Here is an 8,524-nt window from a genome sequence, read left to right as displayed (position 1 = left end):
AATAAATAATTAAGTGCAAGAGTACGAAATTCGACAGTGAACATGGACCTTCTGTAGAGAAATAACCTTTTCTAGCTAGTATTCTATTTTTGGGATAATATTCTCTATGTTTTGCTAAGGCCAATATGCATGCCCATGAATGGGTTAGCGAGTGAGAGTTCAATAGAGTTGAATCATTTAATGCTAGCCTTGGAACCAATAAATTAGTAAGTGCTTGCCTTGGGGCCCATAAACCACTTATATGGTCTTTCTCCAAGCTAATAAACCACTAAGGTGCTAGATGAAAGGAATGATAAACCAGTGAGTTCCTTCTTTAGGGCCGATAAACCCTTTAAGTATTCATTATGTAAGCCCATAAACCACTTGATAGGATGTGACACCTAGGTGCTAGCTAAAAGGAATTAATAAGCCATTAAGTGCTTGTATTTGGGCCAATAAACCACTTATTTTCTTGTTGAGTAAGATCATAAACCATTTGGATAGTGGGATCTTGACTCCTGCGATGCTAGCCTACAGAAATAGCTGCTAAAACACCTATATATTATATTCATCTTCCTGGGACTAAATTGCATCTCACTGAGATTTGGGTGAATCTATGTGACTGATTTTTGCTAGAGTAGAGCTCACTTTGATGCTGGTTGTTCAAGGCAAATGATAAACCACGTGGACTCCTCGTCATTATTATTTGGTTGACTAGTATTAATGTCAATATTCCCGAGAGTTGAAGTCTTCTTAGTTACCAGTCATTTACATAATAGATACGTGTTTACTTGTATCATTGTGTATACGTATACAATAAGAATAATAAATATTGTTATTATATGATAAGGGTGTATCAACATTGTTCATGAAGGAATATGTATTCCTGTGTGTTTTAAATGAGATGATTGTATGATTATTCTCATGGTGTGAGGGACCTGCCGCTGATATATTTTCTGCTTTGCAAAGTTATTCACATAGTTACATATGGCTACCTAAAATGTTGTCTTGAATACCACTTTAGCTGGCTTTCATTGTTGATATGTTGTAAATATAATGGATTCTCTGTTGCTTTAGGTTTGATTGATGAGTACATTTCATGTAAGTAACTGTGCATATTGTCTTGAATGATTTGTGTTGGGACATAAGTTTCATCGCGGTAAGAGTTTGAGGTTCGAGCAACACTTGACTATGAGCAAGGTTTAACTGGGTGGCCAGACTTTGAGCCTGAGTTCTATAAGGGAATAAGTTCGAAGTTTGTATAAGCCTCGTTAATTCTATAAAAATAATCTCGAAAAGTTACAAGGGTTGAGTGCTTTATTAACCCTAAGAAATTACTACTAATCTCATGATTAATTTGGCTACTTAATGACCTTTCTCAACCGTTAAATTGTACCACGCCAAGTGGTATGTGTGCTATGTGGAGATTATTAAAGGGCTAACAAAATGCGTGGAGTTGACATAGAGTGCGAGACGACAAATATTCCGATTATGTAACATGGACTTCCATGTCACGTTGTGTCGGGTTTGCCTTATGGTGTTGGTCGGGATTGGCATAGTTGACAGAAGGAACCAGAAGAGATTATGCCTGTCACCTATAACCAAGTTTTCTTGAGAGATTATGCCTGTCACCTATAACCAAGTTTTCTTGTCGCATTATAGAGTGTGATAATGACTATATTCTAAGTGTGGGCACATTGGTGCTAACGATAGAGGGTGTGACGAAAAGCCCTTCCCATTTATAAATGAGAAAGCATGGATTTACATGAAGGACTCGGATTCAGTAGGATCCTAGCATAGGCTACGGTGGAAGATGCCATGTAGGCTGGGAATGGCTATGTGGATTCCACGTGGAATGTCAAACAACATGGATCAGAAGGTGTGACAAAAAGCCCTTCCCATTTATAAATGAGAAAGCATGGATTTACATGAAGGACCTGAACTAAGTAGGATCCTAACATAGGCTAAGGTGGAAGATGCCATGTAGGCTAGGTATGGCTATGTGGATTTCATATGGAATGTCAAATAACATGGATCAGTAATATGGCAAGACTGTTTACGTGGCACATTCTTAGCATCAGACGTGGCACGTAGAAATGGCCGTTTTAGATGGATAAGGAGGTTGGTTTTGGAACCTTCATATGATGCCACATGTTAGGGTGATGTCACTATGATGTCAGTATGAAATTAGCAAGGCATGACACATATGGTTGGGCACAAACTAACATAAAGCGTGACATCAATTTGAGTCTCGGTCGCACTTTCTATAGAGCACCAAGATTTATTGTGGTGTTTCAGGGGTATGTGAGTTATTGATAGAGTATACGTAAAAAAGAAATGTTCATGAGTGAAAGCGTGGTAATAGATGAATTATGGACCCCTTATTAATTGTCAAGAGGGCAGGGAGCCACACAATCAATGTAGGTCACCAATCTAATATCGTGGCCACATGGAGAGAATGTAAGAGGGGGAACATGTGATATGTTTAGTAACATATGTGACAAATAGTTTATGCCCCCTCCCCCTTGTTATGTTTCAGGGAGGACAAGGGCCCCACAATGAATATGAGCCACCAATCAAATCCTAATAGTTTCATTGAGATGTTGAGCTGCACAAGGTTTAACCATTGGCCTCACGAATTCCACATGGCATTAGCCCGCTTAGTTTGACTTTAAATGGCCATAATTTCTTTTATCTAGGCATTAGATAGTGATAACAATTATATCATCGGAAAGCTTCTCATGCGCTAGATTTAATGGTAGTATCCAAAGCTAATTAAGCTAATTTTGGTTAGGAGGAAATTTTGTAACCTATTTATAATAAGGGCATGGAGGTTGAGTTAGTTAAAAGTAATACATTTTATTAAACTTGTATTAATTCAAGGTAGTGGGAGGGAGCATTATAGAGGATAAAAGCACTCTTTCTAATTACAAGACCATTATGATTAGCCAAATTTTATCCAAGCTCTCTAGGGTTACTTTGGAAAAGAAGAGTAGCTTTTGGCTTGGAATCCGTGATAAAAGAGCTAAAGGCCAGGATATGTTTAGCATATATCATTCACCTATGGACCATCTTGTTACTCTTAGGATAGTTGTAGAGGAATTCCACAATAACCAAAATTATCTCTTCTACTATTTTGTTGAATTTATAAAATATTTTGACATCATTCCCTGATCAAACTATGGAAGAGGTTAGAAGAGATTATGGTTCTTTTCAGGTTGAGGGATGCTTTGACAAGGGTATATGAGAATTCTATTGCTAATATTAGGACCAATGAGGGTTTGTAAGAGGAAATTAAATGCAATATTGGTGTCATGCAAGGCTTCCCATTGTCCCCTACCATTTTATACAACGATAATCTAGAAGGGTGTTTGGAAGATGCATGTGTGTTAGCCCCACACTCATTGGTGTGCCCATAAATCTTCTCCTTTGTGCTAACCATATTGTTCTTTCAGAAAGGAACCATTATGATCTTACAAAAAAACTCATAACCCTCCATGATCTCTATTCCAAAATGGATATGATTGTAAATATCGACAGAAATAAATTCATGATAACTAAATCCAAAAATATCACCTATGATACTTATGTTTATGAAAAAACCTTCTTGAAGGAAGTTCATTCATACAAATATCTAGGAATTAACATGCATCATAAAATCAATTCGAATTATAGTGTTGAGCAAATGATAAAATGGAGGTTGGAAAGCTTACTATGGGATTGAAAACAACTTAAATAGGTAGATCTTTGGATTTGGGATAAAAATAAGCTCATTTTTTAGATTCTTGTCACTCTTGTTATTTTATATGGATGTGACATTTTGGGTTACACTATATCTAGAGAGTCATGGAATAAGATCGTACAAATCCAAAAGCAATTTATAACCTGCAACGTCATGATCTAAAGAAATACTCTCTACCCTATATTCATAATTGAAGCAAGCATTTCCACCATTAAAATCATGGCTATAACTAGGTATCTTATGTCTAAGAAGACATTATGAAACATGGATAACAAGAGGTTTCCTAAATTTTCTTCTAGCTATAGCCAAAAATTCCAACTTTAATGCAATAAAGGGTGGCACAAGGATGACCAGTCCTAGATAAATCATTAGAGAATAAACGAGGAGATCATCTTATAGAATTTGGATGATATTGAAAATATTATTACTTTCAAATTTAAGGAGAAATTATGGGACAATAAAGAACTAGAGGGAAAATTAAAGTATGATATTGTAAGGAGGTGATCACCTTGGAAAGAAATTATCTCTCTACCTTGACTAATGTTAAGAATAAAATGAACATTTCCAAGATTAAAACTACTTCCCATGAGCTTCATAGTGAAACTAGGCATTGGTCAGCCATGGGGGCTAGCTCAATTGGTTGAGTTCTAGTTGCTAAAGTACCTCATTAATGGGAGGTCATGGGGTCAATTCTCCTTGGCACCCTCAGGGTTAGGTTCAACTAATAAGTTGATAGCATATGATCCCTTTAGGTGGATCTGCCTAGATATTTCCTCAAAAAGAAACTGGGCATTGGTCAATTCCCAAAACAACATGAAATGAAATGAAATAGTTTGTCAATTGTGTAATCCTTAGATTGTCCATCTTATAGTTACATTCAATCTATTTTTCAAGATAATTTTCACACTATCAATCTTATTGAACTTTTATCTGAAAAAAAAATATGTTGATTTGAGAGTTCTTCTCTCACTTATCTTTTAACATAGAAATAAATCTTAAGGAATTGTAATTAATCTCTTAAGGTCTAGTGGACCATATAGGTATTAGTGGATGTTAATAATCACGATCATATATATATATATATATGAAAAGTAAATATTTTCTTATTTAGTTGATAACCACTTTCCCTTAGATAATGTAATTTGTAATGCTCATTAGTGTTATTTAAAAAGTTCTAGAAAAACCTTAGCTGTTAAATTGCGTATGTCAAATTAGGTAGATCTATATAATTTCTCTCCAACTATGTGAATGAAGCACCCTTTTCCAAGTTAATCATATTTTTTGATTTATTATATCATTGGATAATTATCCTAGTTTCATGTTTCTTTCTGTAATGAGGATTATTCCAATTCTATAGAAAAGGTCGTGTAGGTCTTGAGCCAATGATTGCACAATGTCTAAAATTTGAGCGTGAGAGGGCATTAAGTTTTTAGTGGGAAGAAATCATTTGAAATGAAGTTTTTGTGAACCAAATCTAGATGATTCATTCACTGCTTTTTGAGAGATGCCATTTTTTCAAACCCTCACCCACCCACATGTTGTATTAAAGAGGGACACCAACACCATAAGATTTTAAAAGCATGAATTAAAATTTTAAGGATTTTTTAAGCTACATAGAAAGAACATTGTTAGGGTTAGACATAAGTCTCATTTAAAAGTATCAATTGAATATTTATTTAGAGAATTGGTTTAGATGTGTCATGGTAAAATTAACTATGATTTTGGATAATTTGAATGGATTTTCACTATGAAGATTATAATTCCAAAGTAGAATATTCATTTTGTAAAAGTAAAAATAATTTGTAAATGTGAAAATAGAGGTCATGGAGGATTAAAAAAAAAAGGAAAAAGGAAGTGGTTTATTTGTTTCAATAAAAAAGGGAAGAAAAGATTATTTTAAAAAAATGAATCTAAGGGAGAGCCTTATAATTTATTCCATGTAATAATATTGGTTTAACCCTACAGTTAAAATGATAAAGTGTGGAGCTACTGGTATCACTAGTGGTCAATGATTGTTAAAAGACTAATTTTGATTGGTATAAATAATGATAGGTGGTCATTAAAAATGAAAAATTATCTTTGTTCTCAAGAATATTGTCTAGAAATGTCAAAAAAATTGTTATTGATAATGAATTTGAACTGAACACAAGAGAAACAAATTTCTTCTACTATTTTGTAGAAAGGAAAACAGACGATAGAAACACATGAAATAACACACAACCATCGAAACACAAGGAACCTAATGATTTTATAGGGGAAATCAATTGTCCCTCCTTTCTTTGCATTAATTTAGATAAGAATATAAATCAATTACAATCACTGCTTCACACATGAAGTACGCCCAGCATTGCAACTATGATCTCCTTCTCATTGAACAACTCTGACCAACACTTAGAAAAAAAATGCCTCAACTTTATTCCTAATGCTTTCACAATATTTGAGGAAATCAGCCCCTAAAACATAAGAGAATTCCTTATTTCCTTGCTCAAACCATGAAGGAATTGATCTCGCGCTCCATACAATAATTGTACACTCAACTACTATACAATTTATAATTACAATGATGCCTTTTCTTCCACTCAAACTAGGAAATTTGAATTCCATGCATGGAAAAGGCTATTTTTAGTAAATTGATCAGTTAACTGATACATGAGGGAGTTAAAAACCCTTGTAACTACTCAAGCGAACAACTAATAACTCTATTGATGACTAGAGCTCAGATAACTCACTCTAACTAACATTAACTCCAATAGATTGCTAGATTTTAACAATCAACCCTTTGCACAACCATACTTCTAGCCTACAAACTCGAATTTACTGATTTAACTAGGATACAAGTCCATGCCAATCCAACTAATTGCAACTCAAGTCATTTTGATGACGTGGAAAATTGAGTTTCTCCATTTGACTAAGGCACAAGTCAAATGAAGCCTTTTGTTGCTATAATTTAACACTCCTTCTTAATAAGAAAAGGATTCTCCATGACCCCAATCCTGATTTAGTGGAATGTACTGTAACACAATTAAAACTCCCTCTCATTATTATTGTTTCTATCACAACAACTACAACTAAGAAACATCCAAAATATTGAAACAACTATGTCTCTGAGCTGCAATTGTTCTTGAGTCTCTTACTACTACTAGCCTGCAATTGTCACTCAAGATATGACTGCATCAACTTACACATATCCTTCTGATACTGAATATTGTGGGCCCCTGTAGCAAGGGTAATGATCCATGAGGAGTGTATACTACAATTTTTGCTGCTCTCCTATGGATTCTACTCGAATATTTGAAACTCTAGGAGTAAGGATCTACATCACCCCACCTCACCCCTGCAGGTATAGCTGCATGCATGGTGAAACCTACATCTACCTTCTAGATATTTTTAACGTAGACACCATTTTGTTTTATTTGTCTAGTAGAAACATGCTTCAAATAATTTTCCCCCTTACTAAACAACACATCATATCCACGATCTTTAAATACAACTACAAAAACTAGATTTTTCTTCAGAACATGCACATACATTACATCCTTTAGGTTAATATGGGAGACTCACTCCCTCTTGAAGGTGACAGTTCCAATCCCTTTGGTACTATACCTCTAATCATCTCTAAGCTCTATGTGTAATTTTATGTCCTTCTCCTCTAGGCTGCTAAAGAACTCCTTACCTCTTGTCATATGATATGAGGCACCATCATTGGTACAACTCACTCCCTCTTAATGTACTTTCCATGAAATCAATCAGGGTGAAATCCAACTTGAATTGTGATGCAAGAGAATCTCCTCCTGCTCCAGCTGCAGGCTACCTATTGTATTTATTATGTGGACACTTGGTTACATAGTGTCCATACTCATGGCAGTGAATACATTTAATTTTGTTGAGGTCCTTCTTATTTCCATGGTTCTAGATGGATTTTTCCTTGCCTTGGGCCTTCTTTCCTATGGAATTATTTCCATCACCAAAAAAAGGACAATATTCTTCCTTTTCTAAGTAGTCTTCTGTAGCTCTGATACCATGCAAAATTGTCAATAATTTTCTATTGCTAATGAATTTTAACTGAAAACAAGATAAACAAATTTCTTCTACTATTTTGCCCAAAGGAAAACTCATGATAAAAATGCATGCAATAACATGCAACCATCAAAACAAAATGCAGAATGCATGGACTTAGAACAGTACAATCTTAGTGAGAATGAATTTCCATGATAGCATAATTAAAATCATGAAGTTTTTTTATCTCACAAGTAATGAATAAGAATTAAAAACCCAAGTTCAACAAAAAATAATATGAGTATATTATGTAGTTTTCCTTCAAAAAAAACTTACCATGCAATTTGTAAATTTCAAGATCAATGTCTAATATTATCAGCTCAAATGAGGGAGATGTTTCTCCAAGGTTTTAAAACACTTACAATATGCAAAAGAATAGTCTGAGATTGTTTGAAAACTACTTGTCTTTTGGAATCATGATTTATCAAAGGAATTGCTTCACTTTTTCTTTAATGAAATCTTTTATCAAAGTGAGAATAATTTGATATTTGACATGTTCATTAAATATATCCTTCTCAATAGCCCTAAATTCTTCTTGCAATTTCACAACAGAGACAAAGTACTCTTCATTAACACTAACAAAAGTAATTAGCCATTTTCTAATTTTCTCTGCAGTAAAATCAATTATATCATCAAACTTTATTTCCTTTTATTGTTTTAGCTTCTCTAGTTCAACCATTTGTCTATCCTTAGAAATTTATCTAGACTCCTATGTACTTTGCACAAACTATTTAAATATTGAAAGAT

Source organism: Pinus tabuliformis, chromosome 5_2, assembly GCF_031772625.1.
Source record: "Pinus tabuliformis cultivar Carrire ecotype Pingquan chromosome 5_2, CPIR1, whole genome shotgun sequence".
In the NCBI taxonomy this organism is placed as follows: domain Eukaryota; kingdom Viridiplantae; phylum Streptophyta; class Pinopsida; order Pinales; family Pinaceae; genus Pinus; species Pinus tabuliformis.
This window is presented reverse-complemented; position numbering follows the sequence as displayed.